The sequence below is a fragment of the Macrobrachium rosenbergii genome, chromosome 12, assembly GCF_040412425.1.
Source record: "Macrobrachium rosenbergii isolate ZJJX-2024 chromosome 12, ASM4041242v1, whole genome shotgun sequence".
Lineage (NCBI taxonomy): Eukaryota > Metazoa > Arthropoda > Malacostraca > Decapoda > Palaemonidae > Macrobrachium > Macrobrachium rosenbergii.
In genome coordinates this window covers 528,001-544,725 of record NC_089752.1, presented here as the reverse complement: position 1 = coordinate 544,725, position 16,725 = coordinate 528,001, and the positions used below count along the sequence as shown (strand labels likewise).

General features: G+C 34.4%; 1 long non-coding RNA gene across 1 annotated transcript in view; it reads left to right on the top strand.

The window, feature by feature from the left end:
- The first annotated feature begins 3,250 nt into the window (after nt 1-3,250).
- LOC136844313 (uncharacterized) overlaps nt 3,251-16,725 on the top strand; it is a 230,036-nt gene continuing 216,561 nt past the window's right edge. Inside the window, exon 1 of the long non-coding RNA XR_010854813.1 lies at nt 3,251-3,385. This is a non-coding gene — a long non-coding RNA (uncharacterized lncRNA). The remainder of the gene's footprint in view (nt 3,386-16,725) is intronic.

Genomic DNA, 16,725 nt, shown 5'->3' with positions numbered 1-16,725 from the left:
ATGAAAGGAGGTACAGTAAAAGGAAAGGAAGGGGTTACAGCTAGGGACCCCCCTACGAGAGAGAGAGAGAGAGAGAGAGAGAGATGCACTGTAGGCATTACTAAAGGTTCTTTGCAGCGTCCCTTCAGCCCCGAGTTGCAACCCCATTCATTCATTTTACTGTACCTCCTTTCATATTATCTTCCTTCCACCTTACTAACCACCCTCTCCTAACAATTACTTCAAAGTGCAACTGCAAGGTTTTCCTCCTGTTACACCTTTAAAACCTACCTACCTACTCTCAATTTCTTTTCCAGCGCTGAATGACCTCCTAGGTCCCAGTGCTTGGCCTTTGGCCTAAATTCTATATTCCATTCCATTCCATTCCAAGGTTAAACCATCTCGACTTTTATCAAATTCAGCCATTTGTCATCGAGAAATCAGTCATTTTGCGCCAATATAATTTACAATCTTCGTAAAGCAAAGTGGAATGACGAGAAAAGACTCTCCTTTGAAACGAGGTCTTTTGTCCACAGAAGAATTGCTTTCAGAAAAAGAGAAAGCAACTCTCCGTCTCAAAGCCAGTAATTGCTGGTTTGAACAAACAGCTTTCTCGGAGACGAGACGTCTTTCCGAGAGAGGCAATACCGGCATTGTTTAGAAAATACGTCCAGATTGAAATTAAATCCCCTCATATTTGCGCAGATGATGATGATGATGATGGTGATGGTGAATATTATGAAGGTGATGATGATGATGGTGAATATTATGAAGGTGAAGATAGTTAACTTATAAATTTGCGTGTATGTATTTCATAACTTATGTAAATGTGATTATAGGACAAAGGATTCGTATATAGTATATATATACACATGTGTAATAATATATATATATATATATATATATATTATATAATAAATATATGTAATAATATATATATATATATATATATATATATATAATATATATATAACTATATATATAATGGAACAGCCCTCCTTCAGATATAAAGCAACTAAATCAAACTTTTAGATTGCACAACCTTTCCCCAATGTTCGAATATCATTTCTTGTGTAATTAGGTTTCATCCGCGTGCTTCCTATTTATTTTCAGTAATTTTCACTTCCTGAGGCATCAGACGCTGTAATTTGCGTTAAACTGCATCATAAAAGTCATGATGAAATAAAACAATGTCTCTCTCTTTCTCTCTCTCTCTCTCACCTAAATGTTCCATGTAATTCTATTTAATCTAGTTGGTTTCCTCCCTAATAATTACTATGTGGAAACTGAGTATCTCATTATTACCGTCATCATCATTATCATTATTATCATGATAATATGCTTAAAATAACATTTATTTTCCCCCGAAAAAAAAATAGTTGATAAATAAAAAAAGAACATGTAATGTAATTTTCCGACTAATTACAAGGCACAAGACTATCTAATAGTATTGTACAAATACTGCTTAAATTAACCACAAGGCAAGCACAACAATCACGATGTTCGTTCCTCAGAATACTTTGTATAGAAATGTATCGTTCCTAAGTCTCCTGTAGCTCGTGACCAATCCTACCAATCGCGTCTTGATTAGATTTCCATCCTGCCAGTATCCTTCCCCCCCTCCTTCATCCCAACACAGCTTCCATGGTAACCAGCTGACTTATGATCTAATTTCAGCCAAGACGGGAAAGCGGCATAATCATATTTTGAAACTGCAGCTGTTTCGTTGTTTCCATGCACAATATTTTGATGAAATTATTGAATGTTCCAGGTGATGTCGCGTAAGGAGGGAGAATCTGTTGAAAAGGTCGCTGTTCTCTCTCTCTTGCTATATATATATATATATATATATATATATATATATATATATATACATATATATATGTGTATGTGTGTATAATATATAATTGTCCACAGAGATTCATTAATTACCGTCAAACGAGTTTGGAATAAAGCTCGGTTCTATTCGTTTCCGCTACTTTCGACTCTTGTTTTAACCAACCTCACTCTCGTAATTAATAATAATGTTATTTCTAATTCAAGGAGTGAAACTGCATTCTTACTAGAGCGAAAACCTATATAATTGTCCACAGATTCATTAATTACGGTCATACGAGTTTTGAATAAAATTCAGTTCAATATCTTTCCATTACTTTCGACTTTTGATTTTACTAACCTTACCCTCGTAATTAATAACAATGTTATTCTAATTCCAGTAACGGAACTACATTCGTACTACAGCGAAAAGGATCAGGAACGTGAAAGAAAGGTAATTTAATATCAAGCAGGAGGTATGAGATAAAATATATACATGCGTTGGCAATCGAGACTTTATTTATTTACTGATATACCGCTTAGTTCGGTATGTCACCGCCAGGGCGGCGCTGCTCTACTGCGCAGCCGCAGAAGAGCAGGTGCGCCCTCACTCAGGCAGTGTTGCCAATTTAGCGACTTTGTCGCTAGATCTAGAGATATTAGTTTCTAACTAGCGACTTTCTTCAGCAGTTAGCGACATAGCAAAAATCTAGAGATATTTAGAAATATCTAGCGACAATTCTAGAGAGTTTTGTATTTGTTAGCTGTTTTGATAAAAATAAATATCAAACTGCATAGATTTCATCGCACACATGAATCTTGGTTTCATTCTGTATATGGCGAGAACAGTTACGTATTAAACATGTCATATACCTGTCCGTTTGGCAAGCAATTCTCGCTTCCCGCTCGTCGTCACTCAGTATATGAGTTCCAACTTCATTTATTATAATATACATACACATATACGGTGCATGTATATATACAGTATACACACACACACACACACACACACACATATATATATATATATATATATATATATATATATATATATATATATATATATATGTGTGTGTCTCTCTCCACACACACACACACACACATAAATATCATATATAATGAAATGCTTTCTTCGGAAAATAATAAATGTTCACGCTGCTTTTTGCATATTTAACAGTATCACATCTCTATACCAGTACAGTGAATTTCAAACGTAAAAAAGTTAGTATATTAACATATTGAGATAGAGTACTTGATATTTCATTTTGTTATGTGATTATTATAGGCTGCAGTTGTCTATAATAATGAGAAAAAAAAGATGGGAGGAGGGAGATCATCTTGTCTAGCGACATTTGATAAAGAATTTAGCGACATTCTAGCGAGTTTTAGGGGCGAGCCTAGCGACATTTGAAAATTTGAGTTGGCAACTCTGGCCCTCAGTCACCCGGGAACCGCGGGGTCTGAATAAACGTTTAGTGTGCTCCAAGACTTTTTCGTTCATTTTCTTCACAACGTCACACCGTGCAGCTTGTAAATACAGAAATCGACGCAGGATATCTCCGAGATAAACTGGAATAACAATATTTACCTTGTAAGCAAAGTATATTGAATTGTTGCACCTGTGATTTTGCACCAGTCGGTTTTAAATGTTTTGTTAGGAGTGGGTATAAGCTTCCTCTGTTAGCGTGTCTTATATTTTCCACATATTGTGGCATATATGAGCAATGGCGATTTCAATTCTGAACTCAGAACGTCATTAATCTTATATATATACCGGACTGCATTAAGTGAAATCGATCTTGCTAGTTATGAAAGCTGCTTAGTAGAAAGTAGGCCTAGGCCTATAGGTTACCGGTTGTGTACAAAAAGCCTTTTCAACATGTTAATATGATGCATAATGACACCTGCAGTATTTTAAGTGTCATTTGCAGTTGGCCTGTAGGATACTGTCCATGCCTTGAATTTTTTTTTCTGTTTTAGATAAATAAAGGCAACGTTAGGGCTGTTTGACAGATTGCATTTCACCAACCGTGGTTTCTCAATGAAGCTCCGAAACGTCACACTTGATGGGAGCATTTCAGGGCGACGTAATCAGATCAAAGGGAGCAAATTGTATAACCAGATTTAAAACTGAAATAGTTGTCTTTTTTGTGCATGACAAATCGTGGCTGAGCTTATTTTTTCATCAAACAATGGGGATCGTACTCATGGAGGGGTAAAAGCTCGAAAATGTAGTTTGGTTGCCTAGGCTACACCTATTCCCTCAAACTTCTCATTTACGACGGTGCTATATGATTTCAGCTTCATTCTAAGTACAACTCGACTTCGTGTACGTACAGTAAAGTAATTTCTCCATCGCAAAGCTATCGAATCGTCACACTAAGTAAAAGCAACCTTTACGAATGATGAGGAAAAGAATCTTGACCAAGAGAACGCTAGGCCTATGTCTATTAATTCGGTCTGTATTTTTATCGTTTCGTCCTTCTTTTAAGAACAATTTTATTGTAAATAAGTCAAAATTGTTAAGTTATCTTAGTCTTATTTAACTATTCTCGTTAAGTATCGTCGCAAAGACCTTAGAATAAAAGAAATGATCACATACCAGAGTAGCTAAACTTGCTAAACAAAAGGGAATCCGTTAAATGATTGCCGTTACACCTTTAATGTCCTGCTTGCTAATAAATATGCTTGGCAGTAGGAAGGATTGGAAGGTCTTGTTTATTTTAACATGTTTTGTTCATATATATGTATATATAAATATGTATATATAGGCTATATGTACATATATATATATATGTGTGTACATATGTATATATATACATATATATTATGTACTAATTTCTGTATTTTTATATATATGTATATATATTATATATGCATAAAATATGTATGTATATATACATACATATATACAATCACGAAGCTGCAAATGTTGTTTAAACAACATTTGTAGCTTCATGATTGTATATAAATAACGGTGTGATAAAAATTTCATATATATTATATATACATATATATATATATACATATATATATATGTGTATATATATGTAATTTTCAAACCCAGCAGCTCTTAGACGTTAGGAACTGCTTCAGAAACGAGAACGAACAAGCCTGACACTTTCCAATTTGCTTGGAATATCCAGTGACAAATTCGATAACCGAACTGGCCTCTTGAGCTGAAGGCGGTATATATATATATGCTGCTGGACGTGCTCCAAGTTGCTGATGGGTAAGAGAGGGGGTGTTCATGGCTCTGGGAACTTCAAGAAAGTTGATTGAAAAGGGGAAATGATTTAATCAAAATTGGTCCCGGTAGGGGGGTTGGGCCGTCAGTGCACCTCATGCGCGGTGCACCGTAGACATTACTTGAGGTTCTTTGCAGCGTGCCTTCGACCCCAGCTGCAACTCCTTCATTCCTTTTACTATACCTCCATTCATATTCTTTCTTCCATCTTACTTTCCACCATATGTTAACAACTGATTCGTAGGCAACTGCGAGGTTTTCCTCCTGGTACACCTTTCAAACCTTCTAACCGAACGACGTCACAGATCTCAGCGTTTGGCCTAAACCTTATATTCCTTTCCATTCCAGTAGAAAGAAGGCAAATTTCCGGAAAAAACAAGCTTTAGATGACGTTTGATGTGAATGCCATTTAAATTCAACGATAATAATACTCAATAAATAAGGACTCCCTGTATTTCAGCGTACGTGTATAAAATAAGTTATTTATCCTTAGTCTTACGAAGGACGAATAAGATAAAAGATAATACCGTCAAAATTAGATGTACATATAAATATATAAATATGTATATATATATATATATATATATATATATATATATATAATATATATTATATATATATATATTATAATATATTTATAGTATATATATATATATATATATATATATATTTATATATATATATATATATATATATATATAAAGAAAACCCATATGACTCTAAATATCCAGTACTTCAAAGATTACGAAAGTGGAAAATACTAGAGGAAAAACAATTAAATCTGCATAAAACATAACGGCCAGCATTACGCCGAAATAAGAAAATACAAAAATAGAAAACAAATCCACATATACTTCCAAAAAAGTTTCAGCAACAGGAAAACGCTCCAGCAAGAAAAGGAGATAGAAAAATAGTCACTTGAACGGGAAATAGCAATTCCAAAAGTGGCACTAGAAAAAAGAATAGTGACTCTTCTATTTTTTTCTTTTTTTCTTTTCTCGACGGCACACCTGAGCCCCTGGAGTGATTGATTGTTCGGGGGATCTTTTTATTCATAGGTTACCCGTCTTTTTCTCAGTGGTTTTAATTTTAATCAGGTTGCGTGGTTCCGCCTCTGAGGATTTTACTTCATCCTAAATAAATCCTCAGCAGTTTCGTTGCCATTTTAGAAAAATTCTTCAAGGGGGTGTGATACATAGTGTTAGAAATTTACATATAGTGTGACAGTGAGAGTTTACAAACGAACATATAATGGCAGTCAATATATATATATATATATTATATATATATATATATATATATATATATATATATATATATATATATATATATATATATATATTAGCTGGCTTGACAGTATATATATATATGTATACATATATATATATATATATATATATATATATATATATATATATATATATATATATATATATATATATATATACCCCATTGAGGTAGTGCCGTCAGTGCCTCATGCGGTGCACTATAGGCATTACTTAACGTTCTTTGCAGCGTCCTTCGACCCTTAGCTGCAACCCGTTTCATTTCTTTTACTGTTAATATCTTAATTCTATCTTACTTTCCACCCTCTCTAACACTTGTCTCACAGTGCAGCTGCGAGGTTTTCATCCTGTTACACCTTTCAGGCCTTCTTACTGCCAATGTCCCTTTCAGCGCTGAATGACCTTATAGGTCCCAGAGCTTGTCCTTTGGCCTATATTCTATTTCTGTTCTATATATTCTATTCAAGTTTACACATTTGATAACCCTATTGTCATAAGGGTTTAGTTTTTGAAGACTATATTTGATTATATTTCTCTCCAACATCATGTTAAAATAAACCAGATTTTTACCACACGTCTAATTGATAGCAATTTTTTTTTTTTTTTTTATTAAAGTGGACGAGAATTTCCTGGCTTTTCCGTTCGCTCAACGCTCACAATAATGGAGAACCTGGAATTCCAGAAATCTAAAGTTCAGAACTACAAAGAAAATACAGATCTTAGCAACATGATGACTATGGTTTTTCTCCATCACTGAAGTTAAGAGAAAATCATTTCTGCACTGAATGGGCGATCACAAAAGTATGCTGAATGTCTGTCTGTGTCACGTAACTATGCCCATGTTTCTCCAGCGAGAAACATGGTACTCCCGCGAACAGGAGTAATGGACTACTGTGAGGCCCGGATAGCCAAAGATGTAGGTCATTGTGTTTACACTGTGTGTAAGAAATACAAGTGATCGAGCAGGTCTTAAGTCGATTAATGATAAGTGACATCATCATAGGATATTCATATCGAATTGCAAAAATTCCACATTTGATCTCTATGCTCCCGTTTCGTTTAGATCGAATAAATTGCGTGATTCTTGAAACCGTTTTTAGTTTTTTTGTAAAAGAAAACCACCGAGATGACTTTGTCTGTCCGTCCGCACTTTATCTGTCCGCCCTCAGATATTAAAAAACTATTGAGACCAGAGGGCTGCAATTTGGTAAGTTGATCATCCATCCTCCAATCATCAAACACACCAAATTGCAGCCCTCTAGCCTCAGTAGTTTTTTGTTTTAATTAAGGTTAAATTTAGCCACAATCTTACTTGTGGCACCACTATAGGTAGCAACAACACACGCCACCACCGGACCGTGGCTGAGTTTCGTGGGCAACGGCTAAGAGTTTCATGGGCCCCGGCTAAGAGTTTCATACGCTGTACAGAAAACACGATTGCGCCGAAGAAACTTAGGGGCATTTTTTACTTGTTTTATACACATGTGACAAATCAAAACAGCATGTATAGAAAGTCTTCTGCCAGCACTCCGTTTTAAGAAGCAGGCATGATTCTTCTCAAGGAAAACATCTTCAGGGACCCTCTCTTCTGAAGCTCTTCCGCAGTCTAGGCTTTAATACTATTCGTCAAAAGAAACTCGGCCACAATAGAAACTCTTAATCCCTTGAAAAGAAACTCAGCTGTTTTGTAATCCTTTACAGTTGAAGCAAAAAAAGGAAAACTAAATCTTCTCAGCGTGCTTAGCTTTTGTCCGGGAACGGTTTCGAGAGAGAGAAAAAGTTGCAGTAGTCTGTAAAGACTGTTTTTTTTCGTTCATCTTGAAGAAGATGCGCTGCCTACTTTAGATGGCTTGTAGGTATATGGCTATTCATTTCTTATTGATCTAATAAATATTGGTAATCCTCGGGTTTCACTGGTCAGTAACTCTTTCAGTCTAGTTTTGGTGTTTTCTGATTTGTATTTTTGCTATTCAATTTCCTTATTTTAATTCCTCAGACTGGGAGCTTGATATGTATATTGTATTGCCAATGTTTCTTGTCTCACAACTCATGAAAAAATATAAATAAAATTATAGCGAAATAACTGAGAATCACGTTTTCTATGACGCATATACAGATACACAACTTAGATGACATTTAAAACTAAATACTACATATGTAAATATTTAAGGCACCGACGTGGCTAAAGATGCGCCTGAGAAATCTGTTTAACTGCGCAAAGAGAAGGGGGAAGTGGAGTAAATGCCAGTGCAGAAAAGGAAAAGTAAGTAGACACAATGAAGAAGAGATGGAAAAATAACAGTCCAAAAATAATTAAATTTATCTGATGATGGATGAGTTAAAGGAGAATGAAGAAGAAAATGAAGAATAAAACAAAGTAGAATCATTCCTGTCCATATGTAGTTCGGAAATTATTGATAAGTTGGGAGTTGTATTAAAACAAATTAACTTATAGAAAGTCTTTAAAGACCCATATGCATACCCATTACTGTACGATAGACTTCAGTGCGTCAGGGCAGCTTTAGGACCTCAGGACAAAAACAAATCAGAATTGTAAGTCTTCTTCCTAACTATTTTAATTATCGTAAGGGGTCTATTCAGGCAATCAGTAGGTGAAGTGTTTGTCGAAGTTCTACTGGTTGGACCGCATAGGATTTCCGTCTGTTCCAGTTTGGGGAGATTTCTCTTTGATAGATTGACTTGTGGGAGGAAGTTTCCTATGTTGATTGTCCTACGCAGTAGGCCCTCTGAGATAACTCGTGTATTCCTTTTTAGTAGACAGTAATCACGTTCTAACCTCCAAGACAAACCTCTCTCTCTCTCTCTCTCTCTACTTTGTATTTCATTGCTGATATTAAATCGCGGAAGTCAGATGTATCTTGCTTTAATAGACAAACTATTAACTTACGAGAGAGCGTAACAAACTTCCAGTGTATATACTATATACATACATAAACAGACAATCGTCTGTGCCCGTTTATATATATATATATATTTATATATATATATATATATATATATATATATATATACATACATATATATATATATATATATATATATATATATATATATGTTTGTGTGAGAACGTGTATGTGTTTGTGTGAGAGTATTTGCGTGTCCGTGTTTGTATGTGTATAGGAGTTTGACATACAAATATTCTTTTGAGCAGATATTACTTATCGTTTTCCAAGCCAATATTGAATTCTTTTTATGGAAAACATGTCGTTTACATAAAATTAAACCTAAACATTCGTCCCTTTGTTACGGGAAACGTATTATTATTCTTTAACAAACAACGAGCTATTAATTTTCCCCAATATTTGGTTAATTCTCTAACATGGATTTATGGGGCCATTTTTAAGCAATTGCGCTTTTATTCATGTTAGTGTTTATTTATAACATCACTTTTACGTCACACGTATTTTTGGAAAGTTTAAAAAAAGACCAGTTGTCATTCAGAACGTATATTTTGTATTTCTGCTTTATATATTTTGTAAATTCCTATTTTGTCTCCTTTTTCAGCCTTCCTGAAATTTTCACAATAATGAAATTAATATGTTATTTCACTTCAGTATTGGGTACCTAGATATCTCGAATTTATGCACAAATATTATTCATTGGTGTACCAAAACAAAGTTGGAGCTAATATTCAATTTATGTTTATATTTATTTCCAGTTATTTGATGATGATCATCTGCAATAGGAACGCGTGTGAGTGTATGAGAGCGAGTTTATGCATATGTACATTCATACTAACGTAATATATACCTTCCTTATGTTAGCTTTCAAATGCTTTGACGGCATAAACATTTTTCCCATGACAAAATACGAAGTTTTGAAAAACGTCAGCAGAAACGAAGAAAGCTTTAATTCTATTATTATTATTATTATTATTATTATTATTATTATTATTATTATTATTATTATTATTATTATTATTATTATTATTATTATTATTATTATTATTATTATTATTATTATTATTCAGAAGACGAACCCTATTCATATGGGACAAGCCCACAGGGGCCATGGACTAAATTCAGGTTTCCATAGAATATGGTGTTCATTAGAAAGAAGTAACAGAAGGTGATGGGAAATACAGAAAGAAGAGATCGGTTATTAGGAAAGACAAAATAAATGTTCCAATTAACAATTACATAAATATGGAAGTAAATTAAGATACAACGAGAACTGAATTGTTTCAGGTTAGCAATGTTTTGCATCTTCGCTTGAACTTCGTTACCGAAGTTTTTCGTGAAGTTTGTATTCACATTTGTGTGAAAAATGAGCTGTAAGAGGGAGAAGACTAAGAACAAAGAAAGAATAAGAAAACTGCCATATTTCACTCTGGGAATAGTAATACTAATGTCTTACCTTTGCGAGTTGCTGACTCCCAGTAGGGGAGAGCGTGTAATATTTTCAGATCATGCCAGAATTCTTTTGCGTTTCAGGTGGGGCGGTAGTAAAGAAAATCCTGCCATTTTCAGTTTTGCCAGGGTGTTAGACAAGAGGGCGGCCTAAAACTTTTGCATTGCTGGCACTCTGAGAAGAGAGAGAGAGGGAGAAACTATTACAAGTCTCTCTCTCTCTCTCTCTCTCTCTCTCTCTCTCTATATATATATATATATATATATATATATATATATATGTACATTATACACACATACATATATGTATGTATATGTGTCACATATATGTATGTGTAAAAATATAAATATATATATATATATATATATACACATACATATACTGTATATATGTGTTGTGTTGGCTCAGGCATGCTCGTATTTTTTTACATGATTAGCGTGACTTTGTTTATCCAAGAATGAATTACCAACTCGAAATCAATTATGGGGTACTTAGTTTCTTTAGCGTCCAGCTATGCCTTTAGGGTCAAAAATACAAATCTTCCTTACGTTAGATCTAAAATTCAATCTGAAATTCCTGTCTTGTTCTTGTAACCATTAAGTTAGATGTATTTTATTGATTTTCAAAATTAAAAAAGTTTTCAGCGTACAGCTAACGGCAAGCAGGCTGCTCTACTCATCAATCTGTAATACGTCCCAGTTTTAACTTTTGGTGGAACAGTGTAGCGTTTATAATTATAACAAGTAAAAAATGCGCCGAAGTTTCTTCAGCGCAATTGACTTTTCTGTACAACGTATAATGCTGTATGAGCAGCGGTCCATGAAACTTTCAGCCACGGACCGGTGGTGGCCTGTCCTATAGCGTTGCCAGACGCACGATCATGGCTAACTTTAACCGTAAATAAAATCAAGACTACTGAGGCTAGAGGGCTGCAATTTGGTATGTTTGATGATTGGAGGGTGGATGATCAACATATGAATTTGCAGACCTCTAGCCTTGGAAGTTTTTAAGATCTGAGGGCGGACAGAAAGTGCGGATGGACAGACAAAGCCATCTCAATTTTTTTTTTTTTCAGAAAACTAAAAAGCATAATTTCGAGGTGCATATGTTATCGATCTAGTGAGTTAGAATTTTTTTCTCTGAATCAGATATATCCAGATTAAACTAAAAATACTTTATTGCACTCCTTGCTAGGTCTCGTGCGCACGCAAGAATCTCTAAATTTTCTATTATTCTGCGAATTATTTTCACAACAAAAACATTTTACATTTTTCAGGTAAAAAGTATTCCCCCTGAGGATTTCCACTTACACGAATATGGTGTTTGTGTGTCTCAGAAAGTTAAGGAATACACCTGATGAGTTGTTTTTCGAATCTCTCTCTCTCTCTCTCTCTCTCTCTCTCTCTCTCTCTCTCTCGTTGAATTTCCTTTCTCTGGGTGTTTTTTAGTAATCATCCTATCTTTATCTCCAAATATAGATTCAGTGTGGTCTTTTGTATAAAGGGAATGAATGTTAATTACGTAATTTTTGAGGACTTTGAAGTTGCGTGCTTGATTTATTAAATGAAATTCCACAAAATTTTATCTTTTCACTATTTTTGTTCATTTTGGTAAAAAAAAATCCAAAAATATGTCTTTCGAAGGGATGAACAATTTCAAGGTTCTATAATTAATGCATGTCTAAGAGAAGTATTTCATGTAGAATAAAATATTTAATGAACTATTTTACCATAAGCTACAAATGAATTGCGTTTAATTTAAGCCCTTTTTGTTTTGATAAATTTACATCCATGATGACATAAATATTAGTTTTTCCAATAACAAAATTCACAGAGAGAGAGAGAGAGAGAGAGCAATCCTTCCATGAACTATGACTAGAAAAGAAAATCTTAAAAAGAAAATTCAAAAAGTCTTGGAAAACTGAAATGAATTGTGTGGAGAGAGAGAGGGAACTGAAAACTGGATTTGCATCACATCACATATTCGACTAACTTACTTTCAACTCTCTGCATCTTCTCTTGTTTCTCTTGCACGTGTATCATGTTCTTGTTTAAGTATTTGTCATTTTTTGGACAATCCGTATTTGTTTGCTCTTGAATATTTATTAATTGTAATAATAATTAACAACATAAAATGCCAACTCGGTGCAGGGTTTAATAAAAAAGCACTTTTTAGAATCATCTTCCTGTTATGCATTTGTCATTTTTTAACAATCCGTATTTGTTTGTTTTTGAGCATTTATTAACTGTAATAAAAATTAACAAAATAAAATGGTAACTCGGTTAAGGGTTTAATAAATATATAGCATTTTTTTTTAGAAATTAAATGCTATTAGAAAATAATGGAATAAGAATATAAAGGGGTGAATATATAAAGTAATTATTATTGAGAAATATAGTCAGGTGTTCATTGAGATAGTTGCACTTCCATAATCGCAGTGACATTAACAAGTAGATTGTATTTCATATAGTTTGCAAATTGAATTGCCATCATCCCTTTGGTGCCAATGTATGTATACAGGCACTCTGGTTAAAAGAAATAAACGAGGTAATGTTAAAACCAGTTAGAAAGTCTTAGACTTCCTATGCAACATCGTATTTCTTTGTCTCCAGTTTCTAATTTGTATTTCTTTTAGAGTTTATGCTTCTGATTTCAGAATTCCTGTTAACTAATAGGTATCTTGGTAGAAATGTGTTTCGAATTTCAGTGAAAAATCTAGCGGTACCCAGATCAGAAATTACGATAATTGCCCGCTAAAGAATTCAAACTACATGATAGAAAACCTTTAAAAAAATAAATGATTCAAGTAGATAAAACAATTTTTAGTTTGGAGAAAAAGGAACATGCGGAACAAGCTAACGCTTTTTCCTCTGATTTCTTCCTGGTTACCTTCCAAAAAAAAAAAGAGGAAAGGTTCTAGGAATTCCGATCCCCTCTGAAAAATTCTACCGTTGGAATTGCCTCTCTCGGTGCGATAGAGGAGTAATTCCTGCTTTGATTTCTTGTTGGATTTATCCACGAAGCGCTGCGAACGAGGTATTTTCTTCACTCGATTTTCGACTTATTCCTTCTGGAAGGGCTATACGAAATAAATGGAGAGATAGATAGTTCTATAAATAGGATAGATGGGTGCGCTGCCCTAAAATGGAAGACTGCAGTATCTGCGAAAATATAAAACTGAGAAAAATGGTAGATACAGCCGTTTTCCTTTGCCTTACTACTGATTTTGCAGATACTTGAATGGGACCCCCTAAATACTCGTGGAAAGCATTTTAGAATCACTCTGAAACTGCAGTAACTTGTGTATTGGAGTTTCGCGGGCTCGATAGGTGACATATCTCAATTTCGAAAATTTTGCAGATACGGCAGTTTTCCATTTTAGGGCAGTGCGGCCAATGTCAACTTAGTAATTGTGAAAATAACGTACTAAAAAAGTCACTTTCCCGGAAAGATTTTTGTTATTTTATTTGATTTATAATTTGTTTTAAATCTGGTGCTCGTATATCCTACGGATTCTGCAAAAACATTATTTAAATTCTGTGCCTGTGTTCCCGTGGTCGGAGAAGGTTGATCATAAACCTCAAAATCATTTTGCATGCATATTTTTTATTCGTAAATTTCATAAGTATTTAATATTGATGTAAAATCGATCTTCAGTAAAGCCATGTATAAATAAAACTTTATTAGGAAGTGAGTAGGTAACATTTCACAGAGAGAGAGAGAGAGAGAGAGAGAGAGAGAGAGAGAGAGAGAGAGAGAGAGAGAGAGAGAGAGAGAGAGAGAGATTTCTTGCGCTTAACGGAAAAGTCCGCAAAACCTTTTCAGTATTACGACTGTCGATCAGATTCAGGTTTTCTTGACGTCTTAGTCTAAAGACTGGTTTACCCCTTAAAGAAGTAGGTGTATGCAGGAATTCACACACATATACGAAATAGGGCTTCTCCGTTTACACACACTCATCCAAGTACACAAGTACACTTACATACACTGACGCAATATATATGTATGTATATATATATATATATATATATATATACATATACATAAATATTATATATATATATATATATATATGACTGATATTTATAGCAAGCTTTTAATTACTGTTGGTTTTATTGCCAGCAATTTTCTTTGCACTATTTTTGCTACTTTTTCCTGTGTTTTATAAAAACAAAACAAAAAGGCAAAAGCCTGTTTTTACATAAATTCCAAAACGTACAAGTGTTAGTTCACGCAAATCTTCTTTAAACCCCTGATTAAAAACAAGATCCAAACTCACATTATTTTCCAAACGTTGCATTGGAGAGAAGCAGAGATTTAATCTTAATCCTCATATTCCCTCGGAGGATTATACGAGGTTTGCCTGAGGTTTTGTTACCCAAGTTTCTAAACTTTTGATTCGTTCACGCACCGTGTTACCTTGCTTTAATAAGCAGGACTTGAATTTATGTTTATGATGCACTAGTGACATGTATATATATATATATATATATATATATATATATATATATATATATACATATATACATATAATATACTATATAATATAGTAATATATATATATATATATATATATATATATAAATTTAGTGTATATATATATAAATTGATGACCATGTTTTCAGCAACTGCTTTTCTACATGATTTCATTAAAAAAAATATGATACAGCTTCCATTTATGAATACTGAAAATCCAATTGTGGGCTGAACTCAGATGGCGCATGAAAGTTTTGTGGAAAGCGGGTGAGGAGAACAATTTTTCTTTAAGCACATCTCTTATCAGAAGCTGTAGCACCCTCGTTTTAGTTTTCTGTAAAGAAAACTATTGTACTGGTTTTGTCTGTCCAAACATTTTTCTGTCCGCACTTTTTCTGTCGCCCTCGGATCTTAAAAACTACTGAGGCTAGAGGGCTGCAAATGTTATGTTGATCATCCACCCTCCAATCATCAAACATATCAAACTGCAGACCTCTAGCCTCAGTAGTTTTTATTTTACTTAAAGGTTAAAAGTAGCCATAATCGTGCTTCTGGCAATGGTATAGGATCGGCCACCACCTGGCCGTGGTTAATGTTTCATGGGCCGCGGCTCATACAGAGTTATACCGAGACCACCGAAAGATAGTTCTATTTTCGGTGGCCGTGATCATACGCTGTAGCTGCTGCACAGAAAACTCTATTGCGCCGAAGAAACTTCGGCGCGTTATTTACCTGTTTATTCTGAGGATGGTATACCCCTGAATACTACAAAAGATAACCCAGGAATACTTTAGGAGACACAACAACATTTACATACACTTCATACAAAGGCGGTCATCCAACAGTGAGCTTTGCTTAGGGAATTCGATTTTTATTTTCTATTTTGTTTTAAAGCGAAGACTTCATCTTACTATGCTCATATAAGAATTTCATGATATATATTGTGTTAGGAAGGGCCCCAAATTCCTCAACTACTCACCTGTACGAACAAAAACCTCTCAGGAGTTTTTGACGACTTCAGTTAATGGGAATTATATTGTATTCATCGATTCTTCATGTCAGAAAATGCCACAGTAACTGGGGAATACGATTATTTAAATCCCTTTGTTTATAATTCATCCACCTTCGTCCCTTACTCTGAAAAGCTCCATAATTTTTCGTTTCCTAACATTTTCTCTCTTCCGTGAAGGGTCTGGCCGTCATTCTTGTCGTCGTAAAGTATGAGACACCATCCTATTTAAGCTAAAGCTTCCAGCTCCCTTAATTTACTTAATAACCTGCCACATGGAGATGGCTGCCACTTCGGACAAATTTCGTCTGGAGCCTCTAAGGAGGAGTTTCTAGCGTCTTTGGGCAATCTCCTTAACAGTCTTTAGTGGGGGATCCTTAATCTGTCATTCCTCGGGATGGTGAAACGTCAGTCACTTGACTTCCCAGTGTTTTTATTGTTAATTACTGTCCTCTGGTATGAGCTACAAAGTAGCACTAGGTTTCTATTTAAATAGCCTGTTAATTAATCTACAATATACCTTTATGATTTTGCTGATATGC